The following is a 25775-nucleotide window of genomic DNA, read 5'->3' as shown; positions in this document are numbered from 1 at the left end:
CATGTATTTATATATCTGGAGGACTCAACTATGGCCTGATGAAACTGCATTTTAATCAAACTGAAGAGTCACTACGGGCAAAGTAGGGTAATCACCTTACAAGCAATAAAGCGGTCACAGTGCTTGGTTTATTGATCATAAGTGCAACATGGCTGCTTTAAAACTTTAAAAGTTTGAGGTTTGAGCCATGCCAAGTTGAAAACAATACCCACTGATGAGTGCCCAGGGAAGAATCACATTGCATAAGTCAGTAGCAACCAATGACATTAGGAAGAGAGGAAAATTAGAAAGCAAAGATTTCATTCTCATTTCTACACGAACAAGATGAAAATAACCTCTTAATATATGTGGTAAAGAATATCTCTGAGGGGAAAAGAGACAACAGACTGTTAACCCTCCAAGGGAGCCCGTGTCAGAAAACCCCAGTCAGCAGATAGAACTGCAGGGACTTGAACAGTTTATTAAAAAGAAGTTTATACTACCTAAAATTTAACCACACCTCTTGTCAAACAACTACTTCAGGCAATAACGCTTGAAACAAAAAGTCACTGTAGAGAACAATCATATCTTTAAACTTCGATGGAACTTGTAGTGGTCCTGAGAAGAATAAACAGGCTCTGATCTGCAGAGCCTCAAAGGACTTCGCTGGGAACCCAGAAGGAGGTGGTGGTGTCTATTGTGAGGTTGCGGTTAAAAGATCATGTAGGGGCCAGGCACAGTGGCTCACACCTATAATCCCAGCACTTTGCGGGGCCAAGGTGGGTGAATCACTTGAGGTCAGGAGTCCAAGACCAGCCTGGCCAACATGATGAAATCCTGTCTCCACTAAAAATACAAAAATTACCTGGGCGCAGTGGCCGGCACCTGTAGTCCCAGCTACTCAGGAGCCTGAGGCAGGAGAATCCCTTGAACCAGGGAGGTGCAGGTTGCAGTGAGCCAAGATCCCCATGTGGTCTCTTCAGCATGTGACTTTGGGTGGCAGTATTTCTTACCCAGAGGCTCTGGGCCCCAAAGCAAGTGCGTTAAGAGAGAGAGAAGGCAGAAGCTATACCACCTTGTGTGGCCCAGCCTCAGAAGTCAGTCTCTTTTGCCACTTGCTCTTTGTTAAGGCAGTCACAAAGTCCCACCTAGGTTCAAGGGAAGAGGAAGTAGGCTCCATCTCTTGATGGGGAAATGGCAAAGTTCTAGAAGAGCATCCAGAAATCAGAAGTATTATTGTGGCTATTTTTTTAAAACATACAACCAACCACCCAACTTACAAAACCTTGACAAATAGAGAAAAGTATCGAGAAAAAAATGAGGATTATCTATCCTCATTTCCTAGATAACTTCCATAACTTGTTGGTATGTTTTCTCTGTAGATGTATCTTAAAACAAATTGGTCCTAAGACATATTTGGATCTTCAATATTGTACTTTGTCCTTCTATATTCTGATGTTTATCATAAGAGAGGCAGCATCACACACATACTAGTTAAAACACCAGAGTGCAGAACAGCACTGTGTGAGTTCAGATCTCAGCTCTGCCACTTATTAGCCATGTGATCTTAAGCAAGTTGCTGGACCTTTCTTACTGTGCCTTAGTTTCCCCCATCTATGAAGTAGGTATTGTAGCACTGCCTGACTCAGGGTGCTGTGAAGAAGATGGAATGAGCTGACATTTGTAAGGCAATTTGTGCCTGGCAGATGGTTAGCGCTTCATAAATCTTTGTTAAAACGAAAATCATGTTTCATGAAAACACCCCTTTCTTAACCCCCTGCATGTCGCCTCATTTCTGAAGTTGATCTGCTCACTCCTCTGTTGTCTGTAGCTGACAGAGGGGACCCGATGGACTCGTTCTGCTCAGGGAGATTGTGCTGGTCCAACTGAGCTTCTGCGGGACCTTCTGTAGGCTTCCACTTACCAAGAATCAGTGAGGCCATTACATGAATCTATATGTGACAGTCAAAACATCTTTTCCTAAAAACTCCTCAAAGCATTTACTTTGAGGAGACTGTTTAGAGACTGCTTTCTTTCAAACCTGAAATAAAATACCTCTGTTCAAAGTGGTCAGACCACTAACCAAGAGACATGTATGACTCTCCAGTCTGGCTGTGTGACCACAGCTGACTCTTGCAGCCCTTGCTCTCGAAAGCCAGGACCCTGGGACGCTCCCTCTCGTGCCCCTTCACTCCAGTACGTGGCACAGGGAATGAAACAGCACCAGCCCCTTTCACCCTCGCAGGGACAGGCAAACCTTTTGTCATTAATTAAAACTATTTGTCTCTGCTACAGATAATGCTTAGGCCTGGGACTTTACAGAAAGTTCAGCGCTATCTTCACTGTCAGCTGTGATTATCTATCATTACAGAGCAGAAAAATCCTAAGAAACACACTCTTCAGTGTCAGTGAAATGAAAATTTTGAGATCCTCTGGGTGGTCATGTCACATCCTCAAAAGGGATCCTCTCAAGTTATCACAATATTTGTGACCATTATGGCCCTTAACACCTAGAAGTGGGGACCAAGAACTACATATAAAAAGGAATACAGGTAAGCAGTGAAGTCTTTTTGAATGTTTTTTGTTTGTTTGTTTGTTTGGTTTGATTTGGTTGTTGTTGGTTTTACTGCTCCATTTCTTTGGCTCGGAAACAATGAAGTCTTGGAGGAACCAGCAAGGAGCCAACAGTCCATGCTCAGCTAAAGGAATGGGCCACAGTGGCTACTACAAAGATTCCTGTTTTTCTCCAATCAGACCAAAGGAAAACAGACATCAGGAAAATGGAAGTGAAGTCAGGCATAATCACAGGAAAAGTCCAGGAAGCGAGTTATCTAGGATCTTTCAGTTTATCCTGTTTTTCCTAGAACTGCAGTTTTAGTAAACAAAAGTAGCAAAATTAACATGCCCATGTTAGCTACATTTTAGAAACTGCTCTGTGCTACTCAGCTGGCTTGGATCTAGGGTAAGGGTCTAGATTACCTGGGGGAAGTCAGCCCCTCCCCCATCTGTAACTTTCAAGATATCTGCACTTGGAGGAGCAGCAGGAAGAATGTACGAGCAGCAGAAGAAAGGTCTCACCTTGAGATCTTTTCCTTCTGACATGTATAGCTACACGCAGGTCTGTAGCAGCAATCTCTTACAGCATTTTTAAAGAGGTAATTCACACCATAAAATGTACTTTTGTAAAGTGTACAATTCAGTGGTTTTTAGCAAATTCACAAGGCTGTCCAATTATCACCACAATTCAATTCCAGAACATTTTTGTCTCCCTAAAAGCAACCCCCTACCCCTTAGCAGTTGCTTCCTTCTCCCAGCCTAGGCAGCCGCTAATGTACTTTTCATCCTATGGGTTCGCCTATTCTGTAAGTGGAATCATGCAGTATTGGCCTTTTGCCTCTGGCTTCTTCCACCTAGCATAACGGTTTCAAGGTTCATCCAGGCTGTAGAGTGTATCGGTGCTTCACCCCTTTTTATTTATTGCTGAATAAGATTCTGTTCTGTGGCTGTATCACATTTCGTTTATCCACTCATCAGCTGACTGCCATTTGGGTTGTTTCTACTTTTGGGCTATTATGAATAAGGCTGTTAGGAACAGCTGTGTACAAGTCTTTGCATGGACATGTTTTCATTTCTCTTGAGCATATACCCAGGAATGGATTGCTGGGTCAGATGAGAACTCTATGTTTAACCTTCTGAGGAGCTGCCAGACTGAAATCACTTTTCTTGAGTAAGCCTTTTATTGAAGTAAACATCTATTCATAAAATGCAAAAATCACAAATGAACAGCTCCACATTTTCACAAAGGGAACTCACCCATGTATGCAGTACTCAGATCAAGGGACGAAATGTGACCAGCCCTTAGCCACCCCTTCATGGCCCCCTTAGTCCCTGACCCACCACTAAGGGTAGCCACTATCCCAACCTCACACTGTAGATTACCACTGCCTGCTTCTGAACTTTAAAGAAATGAAATTTTGTTTCCATCTTCTTCCGTTCTACATTATGTTGTAAGATCTACCCATGTTGTTCAGTGTAACTATTTGTTCATTCTCTTTGCCCTGTAACAGGGACCACCAAACGTTTTCTGTTAAGGGCCAGAGAGTAAATATTTGAAGCTTTCTGGGCCATGTGGTCTCTGTCAGGACTACTCAACTCCACTGTTGTCATTGGAAAGCAGCCAGAGACCATACACACATCAATGTCTAGTGCTGTGTTTCAATAAAACTTTATTCACAGACACTGAAATATGAATTCCATATAATCTTCATGTGCTGCAAAATATTATTCTTTTGGCTTTTTCTCAACCATATAAAAAAGCAAAACCATTCTTAGCTCATAAGCCAAAAGCAGGCAGCGAACTGGAGTTGGCGCATAGGATCATGAACTTGGCCAACTCCTGTTCCACAGTCTTTGACGGAGGAATCAACCCCAATGTAGTTATCCATTCTACTGTGGGTGACAATTGGGTGCTTTCCCATTTGGAGCCATTACACTTCGTGCTGCCATCAGTATTTACACTGCCCATAAAACGGTGTGGTTGAAGCCCTTCCACCTGTTCCCTCTGTCCTCTGCCCAGCAATGGCCAGGTGCCACAGAACCTGCCAATGTTTATGCCAGTATTCCCTTCCCAAATCAGACCATGTCGGATTATTTGCCAACTTGCTCTATTAGCTAATCTCCAGAAGACTTGGACAGATGGAACAGAAAGTCATAACTCAGATTAAAAGATTAAAAGTCCCCAACAAGCAAGGAAGGCCACCCCAGAGACGAGTCTTGGCAGGGTCCCCTGCTAGCATGGGCAGGGTAGAAACTGCTACTAAAACCACCTCCGGCTCCCATGGGCCTGTCCCTCAAGCTGTTCCTGCCCCTCTCTCCTTCCTGTTTCCTCATAGTAACTTAACTGATAGTCAGGGGGTTGCAAATCTTTCCCAGAAAGGACCAGATGGGAAATCTTTTCAGCTTTGCAGGACGTATAGTCTGTGTTGAGATTACTGGACCGTGCCATTGTAGAGCAGAGCAGCCACAGACAATATGTAAACAAAGGGATGTGGCTGCCTGCCGATAACACTTTATTTACAAAAACAGGAACAGGCTGGATCTGGCCTGCAGGCTGTGCTTTGCAGGTTCCTGTTTTATACCATGGGTGTTTACTGGGCATCTGCTACCTGCCAGGCCACTGTCCGAGGCACCAGAGCTACCAGCACATTTGCGGCCCTCACCTCCCAACAAAATCATTGTGATCCACAGGGATAGGTATAATGCAAAGACAAGTGGCCACAGTCATTCCCCTTAGGATTATTTAAGGGAAGGAATGAGTTTCCAGAAATGCAACAATGCAACTAAAGGATGTCAGTAGCAACATTTCAACCTTGAAGCTTTGGGAAAATAAAAATTAGTTCCCATTACACACACACACACACACACACACACACACACACACACACAGAGAGAGAGAGAGAGAGAGAGAGAGAGAAAGAGAGAGAGAGAGAGGTTTCTGTAAGATCCTACAATCAAAAAAGTTTCTCCAAGTAATTAGTGATCTGAATGCTTCAAGATTCCAGGTGCCTTTGCTCATGAATAAAAATATGATCATATCACAGCGTTAACAAAGTGTTAAATATCATCACAGTTACCTGTAGTGTTCACATGACACCATGAAAAGCACAGGAAACAATAGAAATTCTAGAACACAGAGCCAGAGGAGAGGGCCCAAGAACATCAAATTCAGAGACAGGCCATGGTCAGATGGCATCTAAAAATAAACACCTCGAAAGCTTCCTTTCTTACAGATTTTCCAGGAGCCCCAATGACTCATCACAAGCAGCCTTTATGGAGTTTCTGTTCTTCTGACCTTGTAGATTATGAGAGGTGCTGAACTCAGTGGCTGCTAGCTGCCAGCTCCTTGATGCTAGGGGCCCCTAGTCTAAGAGGGGGCTTTACCACAGCCCAAGACAACTGCTAGTTCAGGTCCTGCTGGTCCAACAAGCCTGTATGAGGAACGCACCCCTTTTTCCATCTCGTCCAACCTGTAACTCCTCCCTCATTGAAAAGACCTGTAACTTCTCCCTCATTGGAAAGAGAAGGCAGAACAACCCTTACCAGCCTCCCAGGCCTTACCTGCCATCCTCCCCGCGGCCTTCAGGCCCTTAGCTGGAGCTCCTACCCAGGTCACCGCAACCTCCTAATTGCATAGCCCATGGCTCCAGCTCTGCCCAAGTGATGCCAGGGTAATTCCCTCTCTGACCCATGGCCATTCCTGTCACCTTCAGTGGCTTCTCATCTACCCACCCTTTGACTCAAGCTCTTCCCAAAGTATGCTTGCAATGAACAAAGAATACAGAGCAAAAGAATCTGGATGCATCCGAATATCCTCTGTGTGATCCCATTTATGTCATGTTCAAAAATGGGCAGATATAAACTACAAACCTCAGGAATGTAGAATTCATTGGTAAATCTACAAAGAAAAGTAGAGATGTAAACACAATACAAGTCAGGAGAGTATTTTGAGGGGCAGGGAGGTGAGGGGACTGGGGAGGGGACAAAAGATGACAGCAGCAACAGTCTTTCCTGACCTTAGCAGAGGCATGATGACATGGGTGTTCCTTTTACAATTTGTTCAGCTATATGGCAGTGTAGGGCAACCTGGAGGGGAGGAAAAACTCAAAGAAGTGACAGAAAGGTAGGGTTGACAGTGGGGCACAGGGTGGGGGGAATTAGGGGGCAACTGGTCTCCGCAGATGGCCATGGGTGTCACCAGCCCTGCTGGGCTGCAGTCTGTTCGCCTATAAAAATGGGCTAACAAGACCACCCTTCTAGGACGGTCCCGAGGAGTGTTTATAAAATGCCGGCCCTGGAACAGGACCCACTCTTCATTGCCACACAGCAGATATTTGCTAAATGAGCCTGTTATTGAGTGAAAGCTCAGCAGAGGGCTTGGCTCCCTAAAGGGTGCTAGAGTGGTCCAAATTAGCCATTTGTGCCTTCCCCAGAACTCTCCCAGTCCCCTTCAATTGCTAACAAAGCTGGCTCCTGGCCTGGGGGGAGGGGGCACACAACCCAATCTGGCCAATGACAGTGCTCCAACCACCAGGCACAGTGAATAGCTATGGGGGTGAGCATGGGACCCGTGCAGGGCCGCACAAATGGACGAGGAGAAGAAAGGAAGTCTCTCTTTCCAGAGGAGTGGCTAACTTGGAGCCACCAGCCCTACCAAGGGTCTACGGCAGGAGGAAATGAGGCCAGAGGCAGACACCAAAGTGTCCCCTGGAGACCATCTGCCCCAGGGGACACTTGACAATGCCTGGAGACATACTCGGTTGTCACCACTGGGGAGAGGGATTGCTATGGCATGAAGTGGGTAGAGGCCAGAGATGCTGCCCAACGTCCTAAATGCAGGACGGCCCCCACAGGGAAGAATGATCTGGCCCCAAATGTCCACAGTGGCAGGTTGTGAGAGCTGGAGAACAAACAAGCCGGAGACCCAGACAGACGTCTTCCAGTTCCTGAGCCCAGGCTCCCTACATTCCAGCAGATTCCCTGGGTTTCTTTCCCAGCTTACGTCACCTAGACCAGCGCTTCTTAAATGACAACGTACATGCGCATCCCCTGGGCTTCTTGTTAAACTGCAGATGCTGAGTCAGCAGGTCTGGGGCAGGGCTGAGGCTCAAGTTTCTCACAAGCTCCTGCCCCAACAGAGGCACTTTGAATGGCGAGGAGGTAACAAAGAAAGAAAAGAGACTGGGCTGACTTCAGAAATCAAGGAGCCAGGAGCAGAGGACAGAGAAAGAGCCACAGAGGGAGGAGATTAAGCGTCACGTGCCTGGGAGGCTGAGGAAAGAGAATTCCAGAAAGGTACTGCCAGGGAGCCCCGTGGTTCCCAGATGCACAGCCAAACCACAAGGGAGCGTTTAGAAAGCCCAAGGAGCAGGCCCCGCCCAGAGTCATTAAACCGGGGCCCCTGGGGCAGCACCTAGGCATCAGCATTTTTAAAAGCTCCCCAGGTGCTGCCAATGTGCGGCCTTGGGGGAGCTCTGACTTCTACCTGGATGAACCATGCATCCCTTGGGGTTTTTTTTTTTTTTTTTTTTTTTGAGACGGAGTTTCGCTCTTGTTACCCAGGCTGGAGTGCAATGGCGCGATCTCGGCTCACCGCAACCTCCGCCTCCTGGGTTCAGGCAATTCTCCAGCCTCAGCCTCCTGAGTAGCTGGGATTACAGGCACGCGCCACCATGCCCAGCTAATTTTTTGTAGTTTTAGTAGAGACGGGGTTTCACCATGTTGACCAGGATGGTCTCGATCTCTTGACCTCGTGCTCCACCGCCTTGGCCTCCCAAAGTGCTGGGATTACAGGCTTAAGCCACCGCGCCCGGCCCCCTTAGGGTTTTATTAAACCGCAGATTCTGATCCTGGAAAGCTAGGGTGGGGCCCAAGACTGCATCTGAGACCCCAAATTTCTAATGCACTCTGAAGCATTGCCTGAGACCACCACACGAGGCTTTAGGAAGATTCGTTTCATCTGGCGGTTGGCAGGGTCTTGGAGATGTCTGAGAGAGGAGGGGAGGAGGGCAGTCTTGCAGTTAGTTGCCTTTGAAGAATGTCGCCAGGCTGCAACGCCAGCGTTACTGTGGTTATCATCAGACTGTGTCATTTCACTCCTTCTTGCTCCAATTTCAAAGCTTCCCCACCAGCGCCTCCTCCGGGGGTGGACAGGACAGCTGGTCTCCTGCTCCTCGAATAACATAACATGCTTAAGAAATGCAATCCAACACAAATTAATAGCCATCTTCAAATTATACAACAGAGCAAAGTTCTCTTAATTTGCATGTGTAAATGGAGGGAAAAAATGTTCTGGCATGAATGTTTGTGGCTATAGCAAACATTTGTTTATCTGCCTATTCATGCTGCTCAGGACTAAAAGATTAAAAGTGGAAGTTTAAAATACAGCAAATGTACCAGGATTTTCTGCCCCCACAATGCTCTCACTCTCGCTCTCGCTCTCTGTCACACACACACACACACACACACACACACACGCTCTCTCTCTCTTCTCTCTCTCTCTCTCACACACACACACACACATAAACACACACCTTCCCATCTCTCCTCCAATGGGCAGACACAGGAAGGAGGCATCTATCTGTAGCTCTCCCTGTACCTCTGGCCCAGCAATGTCCTACACCAAGCATCCCTGCCACACCCCAAGGAGGTTAGAGGGAAGCTTTGACCTTGGTCTCTTCATTCACAGTTATAATACTGCCACATGACCCCATGCACATGAACTACCCTGTACACATGGCTCTGTCATCCCCACCCAATTTCTAGAATAATTACTGTATCTGACGCTGCCAGCACCCCATTCATATCACTGAAAACCTTCCAGTAAGCTCCGGATAATTTCCAACCGTCTCGCTGAGTCTGAGGTCACTGTCATTGTTTTGAGACCCACAGAAGGTGGCTCTGCTCATGTGGCCTGCTTGAAGCTCACTATTGGGAGTATTAATTAATTGATGACTCTGAAAAACTGAGTCTCAAGGGAAAAGGCTTATGGGGCAAAGTCTGGAGGAAACCAGACATCTTCAAATGTCCCACTCCCTTGTCCCTTGAATGAAATTATTTCAAGGCATGTGCTTTGGACCTAAGACTGCTCCTTAGAGAGGCCTGTTTGCAACAGTGGCCCTTGGCTGGCATCTGGGAATTTGTATTTTGGGAGGGTTCCCACCATTCCCAGAGCTGATAAGAGTGGCCCAATGTGCCTAAATTCTTTGTCCAAATACTGTGATCTATGTTGAATGCCTGCTTTCCCTCTGGGAGTCTGGAATTTTGATGTGTGCTAGGCAGAGGTTGCCTATGTGACCAGCCCCTAACAAAAATCCCAGATGCTGAGTCTCTAAGGGGCTTCCCTGGTGGACGTTTCACACATGTCTCAACCCACTATGGGCAAGAATAGGCATGTTCCGTGTGACTCCACTGGGAAAGCTTTCCTCCAGACTTCTCCCCATAAGCCTTTTCCCTTTGTTGATTTTTCTCTGTATCCGCTCACTGTACTAAATCACAGCCATGCATATGACATATGTCAAGTTCTAGGAAATCACCGGACCCAGAGGTGATCTTGGGGGCCCATGACACAGCAAACACCATTTCCTAGAGTTTCCAAAGTGTGGAATGAAGCTCCAGTAGCCCATTGTGTGACATTAACAGCCCAGCCCTAATGGCTGCCTTTCTTTCCTGGCCTCACTTCCCCACTACCCTCCCAAATAAACTCGCACCAGGAACCTCCTTGCAGGTTCCACTTCTGCGAGGACCCAAACAAAGGCAGCATCACATGGCATCTTATATTTCTTCAGCCAGTGACGCCTTTGCCTATATAAACCCATGTGAGTGATTTTTACCCCTCCTACACAAATGGGCAAAACCTAGGGCTACACAAAGAGTTACCAGAAATGACAACAAAAGCACAATCCATAAAAGAAATAAAGTGGTAAGCTGTACTAGCTGGGCAAAGTAGAACTTTCATTTAAGAATTCAGAGCCAGACGCGGTGGCTCACGCCTGTAATCCCAGCACTTTGGGAGGCCGAGGTGGGTGGATCACCTGAGGTCAGGAGTTTGAGACCAGCCTGGCCAACATGTTAAAACCACATCACTACTAAAATGACAAAAATTAGCCAGGCATGGTGGTGGGCACCTGTAATCCCAGCTACTTGGGAGGCTGAGGCAGGAGAATTGCTTGAACACAGGAGGCGGAGGTTGCAGTGAACCAAGATCGCGTCACTGCACTCTAGCCTGGGTGGCACAGCAAGACTCTGTCTCAAAACCAAAAAGAATTCAGGAAAATTCCATGATACACTTTATTGATTGCTGACAATGATCAGTCCCCCAACAAAAGGGTCCAAGCTGTGCTGAGGCTTCTGGCAATTAGGGGACAACGTGGGCACTAAAATGGCATGTCCCAAGCTTCTCAACAGAACCCTGGTGGCTTATCACTGTCTAAACCAGTGGTTCTTCAGCTTGAACGTGCATCAGCATTACCAGGAGGTCTGGGGAAACTCAGATGGTCAAGCCCCATCCTCAGTGTTTCAGATCCAGCAAGGCTTGGATGGTGCCGGGGAATCTGCATTTCTAACAAGCTCCCAAAGGAGGCTGCTGCAGCTGATCCAGGAACTGCACGTTGAGATCCACCAACCTAGTATAGCCTTTTGTCTGCTTCCTATTCTCCCTTCTTATTCTCCACTCGCTTCATGACCTGCATGCTTGTCATTGTGTTTTAATCACTAAAATTTTAAATATTATTTATATTATTAATATTTTTAATATCAATATTATTTAGAAACTGCATTTTGTTCAAATGATTAATTACAAACATGCTTCCTCCCATATTTGACTATGAGCTCCTTGAGGGCAGAGGCCTGTGTTATTCATCTCTATTTACTATCTGGACCTGCATAAAAGGAAGCGTTTGCTGAATGCTGCCATTTTGAAATAGTGTCCACTAAGCCACAAAAAGCTTAGCCAGCCACACATACTACTTCTATTCTACAAGGAGTGTTATTACTACTATGTCCATCAATAGATATAAAACTCTATCAAGTAGTCAGCTATTGAATGCTTTGGACATCATTGCATAGGCATGCTCAAGAATCAAGATATGAGGCCGGGCATGGTGGTTCACACTTGTAATCCCAGCACTTTGTGAGGCCAAAGCAGGCGGATCACCTAAGGTCAGGAGTTCAAGACCAGCCTGGCCAACATGGTGAAAACCCGTCTCTACTAAAAATACTAAAATTAGCTGGGTGTGGTGGTACGCGCCTATAATTCCAGCTACTTGGGAGGCTGAGGCAGGAGAATCGCTTGAACAGGGCAGAGGTGGAGGTTGCAGTGAGCTGAGATAATATCACTGTACTCCAGCCTAGGTGACAGAGAGTGAGAATCCATCTCAAAAAAAAAAAAAAAAAAAAAAAAAAAAAAAGTCCGGGCACGGTGGCTCGTTCCTGTAATCCCAGCACTTTGGGAGGCCAAGGCAGGCAAATCACCAGGTCAGGAGATTGAGACCATCCTGGCTAACACAGTGAAACCCCATCTCTACTAAAAATACAAAAAATTAGCCAGGTGTGGTGGCACACGCCTGTAGTCCCAGCTACTCGGGAGGCTGAGGCAGGAGAATGGCTTGAACCCAGAAGGCGGAGGTTGCAGTGAGCCAAATCGCGCCACTGCACTCCGGCCTGAGAAACTGGGCAAGACTCCGTCTCAAAAAAAATCAAGATAAGAAAGATGTTTTATCTGTACATGTACAGAAAACAAAAGGCTATGTAGGCCAGCCTGAAGTCACTGGCCATGTCAAATGTGAGTGATTTTGAAATGTGCACCATCACCCACCAGTTTTATAATATGTAGCAAAATGAAAAATCGTTTTAACAAACATATATTTTACAAAAGAAAAAATAATTTGTAGCAATGCCTGTCTGAAGGGCATACCTTCCTTTCCTTACATTTTTTTTTTTTAATCTCTGGATTAATCTTGTTTCTCTTGTTCCTTTTCACTCACGAAAAAAGTAGGGCTGACAAAAACAGGCGTCTTCCTGACATCCAGCCACAGGCATTCAACACAGACTCAATGGAGCTCAAGGGAGTGGACTCTTGACCTATAACAGAGGCTAAAAGCACCACAAGCTGAGGGTTCCTTAGCAGCCCAACAAGACAAACCCTTCAATGTTTTTATCCAAGTGGAGGAGGTGAGAGCTTGAGAGGGAAGCTGGTTTAAAAATCCCTTTAAAGTCTCTCAAGAAATTTCTCTGAAATAAATGTGGATACACTGACCAGAACATTCAATATAGGAAATTTTGTTTACACAAAGATTTAAACTATGAGACTACATAATCCAATAGATAGAAGAAGCTGACAAACCCCAAGCACACACACAAAAACGAAGAAAACTACACCAAGGCATAGCATAATCGAATTGTTAAACAAGTGAAAAATAGGATCTCTTAAAAGCAACGAGAGAAAAGAGGCACTTTACATCCAGACAAAGGTATTAGGCTATATAGGGCTATGAGGAAAGAGGTACCACTCCATCCCATAATAACGACAAAGCTCGCAAGCCTAATGTCAAGTAAAAGAAAGACACAAAGAAAAGCAGACACAAAGGGATCCATCATTTTATCCCTATAAAGTTCCAAACAAGCAGAAGGAACTAGTGGTGTTATTCAGGACATCAGTTACCCTTGGAAGGGGACATGAGGGTGGCTTCTGGGAGCTGGTCATTTTCCATTTCTGGATCTGGGCACTGTTACCCAGGTGTGTTCATCTTGTGAAAATTCATCGAGCTGCACCGTTACCCTTTATGCATTTTTCTGCACGTGGATTTCAATTAAAAGTTGACCAAAGTCAATCCAAATAAGCTATCAGCTGGAATTAAATCTCACAGCTTCACTTTACAAAAGTGAGGTTTTACATTGGCATGCTTGCAACACTTCTTTGAAGTGCCTGTGAAATACTTTTTCTTTTCAAACACCCATTGCATCCTTTCTTACAAAAATGACCTCCTACTGAAATAATTGAGGTCAGAAATCTGAAAACCTTGACAAAGCAAAGGCGCTGGAGTCGGCATATCCCCTGTGCGGTGGGCAGGGGGCATGGGCTCCATGCTGCATTACAGGCTGAGGCATGTGTCCCTGGTGCTAGAGGAAAAGGGGGCTGCTGGCATTGAAAATGACATCCCGTCTCTGCAAATGCCGAATGCTCAAAGTTAACGACCAGACAGCCAAAGTCCATTGGCATTTGGGGAATATTTTACTGAAGTCTCCAGGCTATAAAGAGATACACGGGGTTATTACATTTTCATGAAATACAGACCACTGCCCATTTACTAAAAATCTATATACCCAAACTCATCCTCAGTATGCCCTAACTTATCATCAATAGACCTAAACTTTGCATGAAGCTCCTCTCCTCTCCAACCCAGGAATGAAAGAGAGAAAATACCATGAACAAACATGGAACAATCAGAGAAAAGTAGAGCTTCAGAAGGGGCAAAACGAAGATAGCCATGACCAGAGCCTAGGGAGCTGACCCAAGGAGAGGCCAGCACTGGGCCTCCCCTCCCAGAAAGTTTTGCACCCTTACCAGTCATATCAGTTATCTGATGCTGCATCACTAATTACCATTTACACTGACCATTCACAGTTTCTATGCATCAGGAAGTGGGAGCAGTGTGGCTGGGTCTTTCTGGCTCAGTGTCTCTCAGGAGGTTGTGGTCAGAATGTCAGCCAGGGCTGCTGTCATCTGAAAGCAGGATGAGAGGATGAGGGCTCCCTCATATAGCAACCAACTTGCTCGCTGGCATCCCCACAGGATGGCTTGAATGTCTCCATGACATGGCAGTCGGCTTTCTCCAGAGGGGGTGGTCCAAGGGAAGCAGGACAGTCTCTAATGTCCTAGCTTTGGAAGTCACACACTGTCACTTCTAAAGTATCCTATTGGTGACACAGGTCAGCCCTGAATGATTCCATATGGGAGGGGATCGTGCAGAGCAGGAACACTCGGAGGTAGGATGGTTGAGGCCCATCTTGGAGGCTGGCTCCCACACCAAAGCTTTTCACTGCCTTATTCTACCTTGCCTGAAACCCCAGCAATTTCAAATTCACTTGAAGTCATTTTGCATCTTGCTTTTAAAATGTGGACACCTTTAGATGATGAGGTGGCCAGGATTCATTCCACCCCTTCCAGCTAACCCTCCAAACACCAGAGGGGAGAAGACAGGAAGGCAGTGACAGTAACAGGAGCCAGATGGTGGTCCCCCAGTGAGGGGCGGAGGGCCACACGACCAAAGAGTTTAAACAGGGAGAAGCTCAGAGCAAAAGGATACTCAGAAAGAAACTGTGCCTGTTTCAAAATTCTGCCTCAAGCCAGCAGAGACACTTCCTTTTTCCTCCTCCTACTTCCTCCATAGCCCCCAGCACTCTCTGTATTCTTTCAACCACAGTCTGACTTCCATAGGACTGGGCAGCCGGTGTGTGACCATGACAGGGTTCCTATGAACCCAGGGCCATGCAGCAGTTCATTCCACATTGAAACCCAGCCCACATGTTGGAAACAGGATGAGGCCAACCACATGTGGCCTCGGATGACACAATGGCCTCAGTGTTCTTACATCCCCATCCCAGGGGCAGGAGGGCTGGGCCGTGAGGTGTCTGTGTGGCTGGTGCCAAGAGCCAAGGGTTTGGAATTTCCCCAGAGACTTCTTCCCATAACAGTACCAAGCCTTTGTATAGGGCTGTGTCCCTGGCTTCATTATAAGCACCTCCCCACATATGAGGTACTGCCTCCCTCAGGCCCAACATTGCAGATAAGTTACAGATAAGCAAACTGCGCCACAGAGGTTAAGACTCACACACAGTGAGGGGGCAGCTGGATCCAGCTCAGGTCCCAGGGGCCTTTCTCCACAACAGGAGGCAGGCCTTTGCCACCTCAGGACCCATGCACCTCCATGGAGAGGGCGCTGGGGGCCACGTTTCTCCTAAACTGTGTGAGAAGAGCTTAATTAAAGGCCCCTGGGTTGCCCTCTCGCACACCCACAAAAAATGCTGCTGCACGTGTTTGCTCCAGCTGCTGTAGCCAAGTGCCACAGACTACGTGACTCAGATCACAGAAAAGGGTTTTCTCCCAGTTCCAGAGGCCAGGAGTCTGAGGCGAAGGTGTTGGCAGTGCAGGTCCCTTCTGGGGCTCTGGGGGAAGGATCCTTTCTTTCCAGGCTTCTGTCTTCACTTGCAGTTGGCTGTCGCCTCCCTAACTCTGCTCACATGGTCTTCCCTCTGTATGTGTCTGTACTGAAATGTCCTCTTCTTATGAGGACATGGGTCATATTGGATTAGGGCCCACCCTGGTGACCTCATTTCACCCTGATGACCTCTTTAAAGCCCTATCTCCAAATAAGGTCACATCTAAAGTACTGAACGTTAGAACTTCAATCTAGGAATCTGGTGGGAACACAGTTGAAGCCATCACAGCTGCTGAAGACAGCACAAGTGAGAGATCCCTCGCTTCTGGGACATCCACGGCCTGGCTTCTCCCTCACCATTTTCTCACAGGTTTTCTCCACAACAACCTATTTTCTGCTTACCCGATGTTCACACCCCCTCATGGAAAAAAAGAAAATTTCAGGAGCCACTCATGACTAGCAAGTTTGTAAAGGCTGAATGCTGGAAGGCATCGACAGTGGCTTTCATGTGCTGTTCCTGGAGTCCTCGGACGCCATGGTGAAGAGAGGCAGGCCACTCTCGCCAATGCAAGGGCTGACATTTGAGCCAATTCCATGTTTGGGGAAAGAGGGGAGGCGGTGCAAGGTGTGACTAAGCTAAGAGGAACAATCGTCCGACTGTCATTGTGGCAGTTGGGCCTCCTATCTGCTAACCACAAAGGCCTTTTCACCCAACCAGCACCTCCACGGGCTACAGTGGAGGGTGAAAAATAACTTTCACATTTAGCCAAATCAACGCAGAAGGGAAACAAATAGCTAAGAGGTAGGAAGACACAGTCAGGCCATCGGGAAGCCTTGTGAAACCACGGCGCAAGGCCCAGGGAGGTAGCAGTCACAGGGAGGAGCCGCAGGCCCAGCACCCAGGGTCAGGAGCAGCCTCCCTCACAAGGAAACAGGGTATCGGGGCAGCTCTCACATCAGCAAACTCCAGACCCATCCTGGGTGCCCCAACAGCCACAGATGGGAAGAGGGGGACACCGTCCTCAAGGGAAGCGCCTACCTGATACCTCTCCTTCATGACCCTGCCCTTCCCACATGTCATCCCCGGGCCAGGTCAAGGGCCTGACCCCAGCCTTCCAGGACTCTCTTCTGTGGCTTCAAGAGGGGTTCAAGTCCCCTCTGCGGGGAAGGCTCTGGCCTCACATCTACTTTCAACCCAGCCAACAACAGACTCTGTTGAATACAGTGGGGCTGAATGCTCAGGGCTAAGGGAACAGCCAGTGCAAAGGCCCCGGGGCAGGGCAGGACCATGTCAAGAACAGTGTGAAGATAGCAAGCCAGCAGGCAGGGGCTTCTCTGAACTCTGACTGCAGGTGCACTGCGTCCCAAAGGAGCGCACACGGCAGGTGATGCAGGGTGACAAGGGCCACTTAGAGAAGGGAACAAGTGAACAGGTGTGGGGGTTGACCCTGCAGGCACAGAGAACAGCCAATTCAGAGACTCAGTGGCAGGAATGAACATGCTAGGCATGAGGACAGCAAGCAAGCTATGTACCCAGAATCACCACAGCCACTGGTGGCCTGACAGCTTGGGAGACTTCACCCATGACAAGAAGCTGGAAAGAGCTTTTCAGGTGTCATGTTGGAATGTGCATGGCCATTTTCTCTGCTGTCCCTGGGAGCCACCGCCCATCAAAGGTGATGCTGCAACTAAGCCAGGTGCTTGGGGCCACATGTGCAGCCTCCACGTCCTGCCCTGTACTTAGTTACATGCTACCATGTGACCCTCCCACGCCAGGCTTCTTTGATCACCAAGGGCCCACTCTGGCACCTAAGACAGCATTGCTGCTAAAGAGGTTAACTGCTCAGTCCAACTCACCTGGTCACCCTGGTCAGTCCCCATCTGGCCTCCATCCTCGCCTCCTGGCCTCCATCCTCGCCGGCCACCCTGCTTTCTCTCTCACATACCTCTGACTCTGCCCCCGACAGCAGCCAGTCCTTTTAACCCAGTCTCAACATGTCACTCCCCAACACAGGAGCATCCAGTGACTTTCCATCACACAGAGGACAATCCAGGGTTGACACCACGACTGCGTTACTGGATGGCCTGCCCCTGCACCCCTCTGAGCACCTTTCCCTACCCCTGCTCTCTGGGTCACTCTTCTTTGCACACACTGACCTCCCTGCTTTCCACAAATGCTTCCAGTCCTGCCCTGTCTCAGGGCCTTTCCATCAGCTGTTCCCTGAGCCTTGCGCACTCAGCCCCAAATGCTCATGTGGCTCTCTCTCCTTTCGGATCTCTGCTCAAGTACAACTCCTCAGAGAGGGCTTCGTGCCCTCCCTAACCAGCGTTTGGGGTCCAGTGCTGTCCATCCTTTCACTCAACACACAGCCTATCCAAGTTATTTCCTCTTCCTTCAGCTCAAATCAGTCCCGTGAGGGCAGAAACCTTGTCCATTTGGTCCCAGCATGTATCCCACTGCCTAGACTTGTAGGACTCAATTGGGGGCAATATTGTCCCCCAGGGGACATTTGGCAATGTCTAGAGACATTTTTGGTTATTACAACTAGGAGAGGGGGTACTGCTGGCAACTAGTGGATGGTGGTCAGGGATGCTGCTCAGTACCCTACATTGCCCAGAACAGCCCCCCATAAGAATGAATCATCTGGCCCCTAATATCCATAGTGTCAAGGTTGAGAAACCCTGGCCCAGATGCACAGACCCAAGGAATATTTGCTGAATGAAGAATTAAGGGGCTGGCACAGTAGCTCATGCCTATAATCCCAGCAATTTGGGAGGCCAAGGTAGGCAGATCACCTAAGGTCAGGAGTTCGAGACCACCTTGGCTAACATGGTGAAACCCGTCTCTACTAAAAATACAAAAATAAGCCAGGCATAGTGGTGCGTGCCTATAATCCCAGCTACTTGGGAGGCTGAGGCAGGGGAATCACTTGAACCCGGGAGGTGGAGGTTCAGTGAGCTGAGATCAAGCCACTGTACTCCAGCCTGGGCAACAAAGTGAGACTCCATCTCAAATTAGAAAAAAAAAAAAAAAAAAGAAACAAAAGAAAGTAATTTTTAAAATACTTATCACAATCTATAAAGGAAACCCATTCCTGCACATAAAAAAGCCACCCACTGAAAATGTGGATAAACAAAGGTCTTGTTACCAAGGGAAAGTATGTATGGGGGAAGAGGCAGGAGGGGGACTATCCCCACACACCTCTTCTCCCAGGTCAGTAGAAGAGATGGGTCATCACACTAAACCCCTTCGGTCTGGTACAGCAAGGGAGGTGACAGGTGGAGAGAAGGCAGGTAAGGCGAGGACCTCTGGGGCAAAGTGGCTGGGAGCTCTGGCCCATGTTATTGTGGGCACCTGAGCACAGGTTAAGCCCTGGGCTTCACCCCTAGACCTACTCAATCAGAATCTCCAACATGTCTAAGGGTCTACATTTCTTTTCTTTTTTCTTAACATTATGAACGTTTTCAATTACACAGAACATCATGCAGAAGAATCCAATGAATAACACCAGTCAGACTGAACACTTGTTCACATTTGGCTTTACCTGCTTTATCTCTTTCTCTCTCTTCATTTAACTGAACCATTTAAAAGTGAATTATTAGCCAGACGTGGTGGCTCACGCCTGTAATCCCAGCACTTTGGGAGGCCAAGGTGGTGGATCACTTGAGGTTGGGAGTTCGAGACCAGCCTGGCCAACATGGTGAAACCCTGTCTGTACTAAAAATACAAAAATTAGCCAGGCATGGTGGCGGGCACCTGTAATCCCAGCTACTTGGGAGGCTGAGGCTGGAGAACTGTCTGAACCCAGGAGCCGAGGTTGCACCACTGCACTCCAGCCTGGGCCACAGATTGACACTCCATTAAAAAAAAAAAAAAGTGAATTCTTGATCTTGAAGCTATCAAAGTGTGGTCTGGGACTCCTTGGGCTTCCCAAGACCCTTTAAGGGGGTCCATAATGTCAAAAACATTTCATAATATTCTGACATTGTTAATTGCCTTTTTCTAAGCTCATTCTCTCGTGAGCATACAGTGGAATTGTCTAGAGGCTACATCACATGTGATATTGAGACAGATTGAATGTAGAACCAACTATGAGAATTCAACTGTCTTCTGTTAAATTATATATTAAAGAGATCTAAAAAAATCATTTTTAAAAAAGAAAAAAAGTAAATGATTGCTACCATGACACTTTGTCTCTAAACACTTCAGCATGCATCTCTACAAAATAAGACTTTTCTACATAAGCACATGTATTAGCTATCTACTGCTGCCTAACAAATTACCCCAAAGCATGCAGCAGGACACAAACATGTCCCATGTCACTGTTTCTGTATCAGGAACCCTGGAGTGGCTTAGCTGATACCTCAGCTCAAGCTGTCTTACAAGGCTGCAACCATCTCAAGATTCAACTGGGGCCAGGCATGGTGGCTCATGCCTGTAATCCCAGCACTTTGGGAGGCCAAGCCAGGCGGACCACCTGAGGTCAGGAGTTCAAGACCAGCCTGTCCCACATGTCAAAATCCCATCTCTACTAAAAATACAAACATTAGCCAGCCATGGTGGTGTGTGCCTATAGTCCCAGCTACTCAGGAGGCAGAGGCATGACAATTGCTCGAACCCAGGGGGCAGAGGTTGCAGTAAGTCGAGATCACACCACCGGCACTGCAGCCTAGGCAACAGAGCAAGATTCTGGCTCAAAAAAAAGATTCAACTGGGCCTGAAGAGCCTACCTCCAAGCCCACTCACACCCTCACACTGTCAGCAGGCCTCAGTTCTTCTCAGGCTGTTGGAATGTGCCTCGGGTCCTCACCATGGCAGATGGACCCTTCTGTAGGGCTGATCCCGCCACAGTGTAAGCAATCCAAGAGAGAAAACACGCCTCAGGCGGAAGCCCCTTCACACCCTAATGGCAGAAGTGCCACCCCACCCCCTGCTGCCATACTGTCTTCATTGGAAGTTCATTACTTGCTCCAGCCCAAACCCCAGGGGAGAGGGTGAGTTGCACCTGCCAGGGATGGGGATCACTGCGGCTGTCTGAGGGGCTGCAACCGCATCACAGATCATCACATCTAATCAAAGCAGCAGCAGTCTTCTAATGTCATCTAATAGCCAGTCACATCAAAGAGTCTCCAGGTGTCCCCAAAATGCCTGTTACATATGTTTGTTCAATCTGAATCCAACTGAGGGCCACAAGTGATGTTTGGCTATTCAGTCTCTTAAGTCTCATTTGATAGAGAATAACCCATCTCCCTTTTTAAAATTGTCTTTCATGTTATTGCCTTGTTGAAGAGACAAAGCCAGATGGCTCACACAGAGTACCAAGGCCACCGGAGGCACATAGGAGCATGACAGGCCTGCCCTGGGATGGTCATGGACTGAAGCCTGTGAGGACAGCGGCATGGGGAGTGGATGAAGCCAGCTGCTCTCACCCCAGCCCTCTGCACAGTGGGTCTCCCTCACCGAAGACCAACCTCCCCAGCAGGGCTTTCCCAACTCCTCCAGAAGACCATTTTCATGGTGCCAGGAAAGATCAGACAGACAGACAGAGCGCGCAAGCCGATAGCTAGGGAACGCAGGGGAGGGACACATCAAAGTTCCAAGCCTGGGGCACAAGGAAATGTTTTCTGGCCGTTCTGAGCACCCTCCACATACACAAACACAATAAACATGTCAATGCAGCTGCCATCCATGCTTCCTGTCTCTCAGGAGTTTCCCAGCCTGCAGACCCTCTCACTTCCATCCGTCCCTCCCCAACGGCCAAGAAGCAGACTCAGCAAGTATAGTTGGCCCCCGCTTTACAGATTCGCCAGCAGCTCTTCGAGATGAAGTGAGGCAGCCACAGTCACCCTCCTAAGTGTCAAAGCCAGATCTTTAGATGCAAGCCCTGGACTGATGCTTAAAGCACACGACCATGTCTCCCTTGAGCGAGTGTCCCTGTTGCTGGTGGTACAGACAGTTTGTGTTTGCCTCCTGCTAGCTGCATAGACACCACCACCCTCTTATCCTAACCATGTCCCACACCAGCACCAGATATCGTGTCATTTCATCCTCACAGCACCTCCGAGTCGACACTGTTATTCCCATTTTTGCAGATAAGGAAATAGACTCTCCGCTGTTAGGTCTAACCCAGGGTTAGAGTGAGTATGCCCAGGGACATGCTCCAGGTCTGCTGAGCACGAAGCCCCGGCAGCTTTCAACACACATTCATCTAATGCTCTGTTTTTTATCTCTTTCCCTAACACACTCCCTTCTGCCAAGCTAGCCTCCCAGCTACAAATGGCATACAAACAGCTCCTCCCCCTTTCACAGAAGCTATTTCTGGAAATTCACAGCATAAAAACACCTTCACAGTGTGTTTTCCAATATATACAATATTAAGAAAGGAAATCAGATTTCTGATCAAGGGCTTAGCAACAAACCAATCATAAACCAATCAAATTCATGGAGCCCAAAAAACATGTAGAAATCATCTAAATCCGTGGTTCTCAACAGGGGGCAATGGGGCCCTGAGAGGACATTTGAAAATGTCTGGCAACATTTTTGATTGTCACAACTGGGGGACGGTGGGGGGTTGTTGCTACTAGCATCTAGTAGGTGGAGGTCAGGGATTCTGCTAAACATTTTACAAGCACAGGACAGCCTCACCACAAGGAGTTATTTGGCCCCAAATGCCAGTAGTGCCCAAGGTTGAGACACGCTGACCTAAATCCCTTTGTTACTTTGAGGACAAGATAGTCGAGGCCCAAAGACACGATGACTTGTCCAAGGTTGCACAGCCACAAAGCCAGAAGTGGAATCTAGGTCTCTATTAGATCCACCTCTATCATCTGCTTTGCTCTATCTAGGGTTGGGCTGGGGGACAAGGGAGGGTAGGGACCGGAGGATCTTAATTGTTGTAACCAAACTGAACCAAAGGAAGAATATTGCAACAAACAAGTTACTAAATTACTGCAGCAACACATCTGGGTGTCCCAAATTCTAAAAGAAATGCCTCCTTTAATTATTGATGAAAATAGCATTGCTTTACAGGCCCCCCAGCGTTGCTGGTGGATCAAATTATTCATAATATGAGTTCCAATACAGTTTACTGACACCAAAGCTTCCAGACGGATCAGGTTTTAGAGGGGAAAAAAAAGCCACATTCTCCCCCTAAGGGTGCCCACACAAGTCCTGGCTACAGTTTCTTCCTGACCTGGAGAAAGGAATGTAAACGCTGTAGAAAGAGTCCATTAAAATCCCCCACCCACTGTCATGCTAGAACTGAAGTCACCTGACCCCCCCATCTGCCGCTGAGTCATCAAGCCCCTCCATTCAGCATGCGAATGATCAGCGAGGGAATTAAAAAGAACTGTGGAAATTCTCAGGTTTTGCTGTTATCTCCACCACCACCCTCTGCTAAAGATCATTTGGTTCTTNCTGCAATTTATTTTTATTTTATTGGATACTGTTATTTTTTAATCTACTTAAAACACCTGGAAGGAGAAAAGATACATTTCTGACCTATGCCTTGTAAATGCTGGAACCTTGCAAAATAATGCAAAGCAATTTAGATTGCACATCTGGCTCTTAAATTGCTAACCAAGAAGTTTCCATTCCCCAGTCCGCTTTTGCTTTGAAAGAAATGAGGCTAATTACTGAGGACAAAGGCCTGTAATTAGTAACCATGTCATTATTTAAGAAGCAGAATGATAGTAGGAAAACAGTTGATAGGTACCTCTTAAAAGCCCCTCTCTCTACTTAGAATGCATGCAGTGTGGTCATTTCAGATTTTGTTCCCCCTCCGGAGCGTTTTTTTTCCTTCCCCCTGTCTTTCTGTCTGGCCCCTGCCCACCTTCTCGGGGCGGGCACGCCAAGACCCATGTCATGCGTGGGCCTGCCACGCGCCATCCCCTGCCGGGTGCATGCAGCTGCATCAAGCAGCTGTGGGCAGCAGGCGCCGCAGCAGCCAGAGGCCCCACTTTGGTTTTTGGGGGCGCAGCCGGGCTGCAGGCCCGCGGGCCGGGCTTCACCTGCAGCGTCCGCGCCGCCGGGGAGGCCGGGGAGGGCGTCCGGGCGCCGCGCTCCCCTTACCTGCAGTGCCGCATCGCGCCCACGGCCGCCCACCTGGACAGCATCCTCGAGCATCCTTTCTTCAGCGCGACGGCTGCGAGCGCCGTGACGTCACCGGGAGGCGGGCCCCACGTTGCCACGTGACCCCTTCGGGCGAGGCGGAGAAGTCCGCGCCGGGTTGGGGGGAAGACCCTGGAAGTCCCGGGAGGTGAGGGGCGATGGCCCGAAACCCTCGCGTTGGCCGCCCCTCAGGGCGTTTCGCTTGATGTGTGCAGTTTGCCTGACCTTTCACGAAGAATTATGAAAAACAACACACAGGAGGAGAAATCCAAATTATTACAGGCTCCAAGCGTGTAATAGGATTTCAGAAGAATTAGCAATAAGGGGATTACAGTGAAAGGAAATACAATTTCATGTTTTGTTTTAAAATTAGTATTTATCAAATGCAGTTGAGAAATAAACATTTTATACAAATCAAAATGACACAAAATATAGCATGCATGGACACACTTTGCATAGAGGTTCCATGTTTCAAGTCGTATATCATCTATTATACCAAATACTTTAGTTCAAAGCAATTCATTACGGAACATTATACGAATTGTACAGATGAATAATGCTTTAATTACTCTGAATAGCTGCATTCTAATATTAATTTGTATTTGCCAAAGGAAAAAATGGTGATCCTGCGTTTTTCTACTTACTTAAATATGTGTTGATTTAAAATAAAGCACTATTACGTGAGCATGGTTGTATTTGTGTGTTTTCTTATATCTTCTGGCAGGGCATTTAATCTCTCAGACGAGTTTAATTCAAAATAACTCATTATTTCACATTTCCTAATTTTCATCACATTCTGAAGAAATGAGTCATTTTACTATCACAGAAAATATGTACAATGTCAACATTTCTCATTCAAAACTGAAACAGCCTTGCCTAGAAAATCTTTAGAAAATTACTACTGTGATAATTTCATAAATTTGAAATAGCATATTTCAAACTTAAGCAGTGCACGTATAAACTTTTCTTTTGCTAAAACACACAAGCGTTTTTGAAATGTAAAAGGACAAAAGCAAAGACTGCTTTTATTTGCATTCCAATTGCAGACAAATAGATTCGTTTACTTTCACTTGAGTTAAAAATCACAATTTTAACATTCCCTTTGTTCACAGCCCTGAAAGAGACATGAAACCGATTGTTTTACAAGCAGGTTAGAGTTAAGTTTACTTACTATTTATTCCAGCAGCTTTCCTGTCCTTCTATATTTAAACCTTGGCCCTTATGCCATCATTCCCTCCAAATTAACCAAATTTCTGTTCAGAAGATTAATCTCTAATTTGGGGAAAAATACAGCCCTTGACTCTCACAGCGATCAATTATTTTCAACACCAGGTTTTAAAAATCAACAAAGTCGCAGTGTAGTTTACTAGGTCACTCCTCTCAAATTTGTTTTTCTGAGTGATAAGCAGCTTACCTTCCGCTTTCAGATTCTGAGATATAAAGTTAAAACGCTACCGAAATCTGCTCCTTGGGGTTGAGGGTCTGATGAAGGCAGAAAGTGACAAGCTCATTTTCCTGCCAGAGGCAAATGTCGATTTCAGCCTCAGGCGCCCAGAGGGCCTCGGAAGCAGGCTCGGAGCATCACGTGCTCGGCCCAGCCACTCAGCCCTGCCCAGCCAGCCTGGTCACCTCTTGGCTCCGGAGGCCCGCCGTGCCAGTGTCCTTCGCCTCCTACCCCTGGGGCATTCCAGAGAAAACCCGGCGTCCCGGAGACAGGACGCCCCACCCTCAGAGGCTGGGCTGCACGGAATTCTGTGACCGGAGTTCGCATAATCAATGGGAGGTGGTGGGTATATCAAATGCCCTGCAGACTGAAGAGGTTGGTAGCACGGTGCAGACAGCCTTGCTCTGTGTTCCGCCTTGGCCGAAATGACGAAATACAGGCAACCTTCTTCATCCTGGAGTAGTTTCTTTGCAGTAAGATAGTTTCACCTTCTCTTTTGTCCAGGTGATTACTCAATTGTAAAAAAAAA

General features: G+C 47.3%; 1 protein-coding gene across 2 annotated transcripts in view; it reads right to left on the bottom strand.

Annotated features, from left to right (window-relative positions):
- The window catches only part of CLCN4 (chloride voltage-gated channel 4), an 85116-nt gene extending 59477 nt beyond the window's left edge, over positions 1-25639 (bottom strand). The window contains exons 1-2 of one of the 2 annotated variants that reach the window (XM_017509921.2): positions 25217-25639; positions 23764-24027 (exon numbers count right to left, since the gene is read on the bottom strand). The gene's annotated coding sequence lies outside the window, so the exon portion shown is untranslated. The remainder of the gene's footprint in view (positions 1-23763; positions 24028-25216) is intronic. The other variant, XM_017509920.2, reaches the window with a different exon arrangement.
- Between the last annotated feature and the right edge of the window lie 136 nt (positions 25640-25775).

Source organism: Cebus imitator, unplaced genomic scaffold, assembly GCF_001604975.1.
Source record: "Cebus imitator isolate Cc_AM_T3 unplaced genomic scaffold, Cebus_imitator-1.0 Scaffold426, whole genome shotgun sequence".
Classification (NCBI taxonomy): domain Eukaryota; kingdom Metazoa; phylum Chordata; class Mammalia; order Primates; family Cebidae; genus Cebus; species Cebus imitator.
Note: the sequence above shows the minus strand (reverse complement) of the source record. Positions and strands in the feature narration are given on the sequence as shown.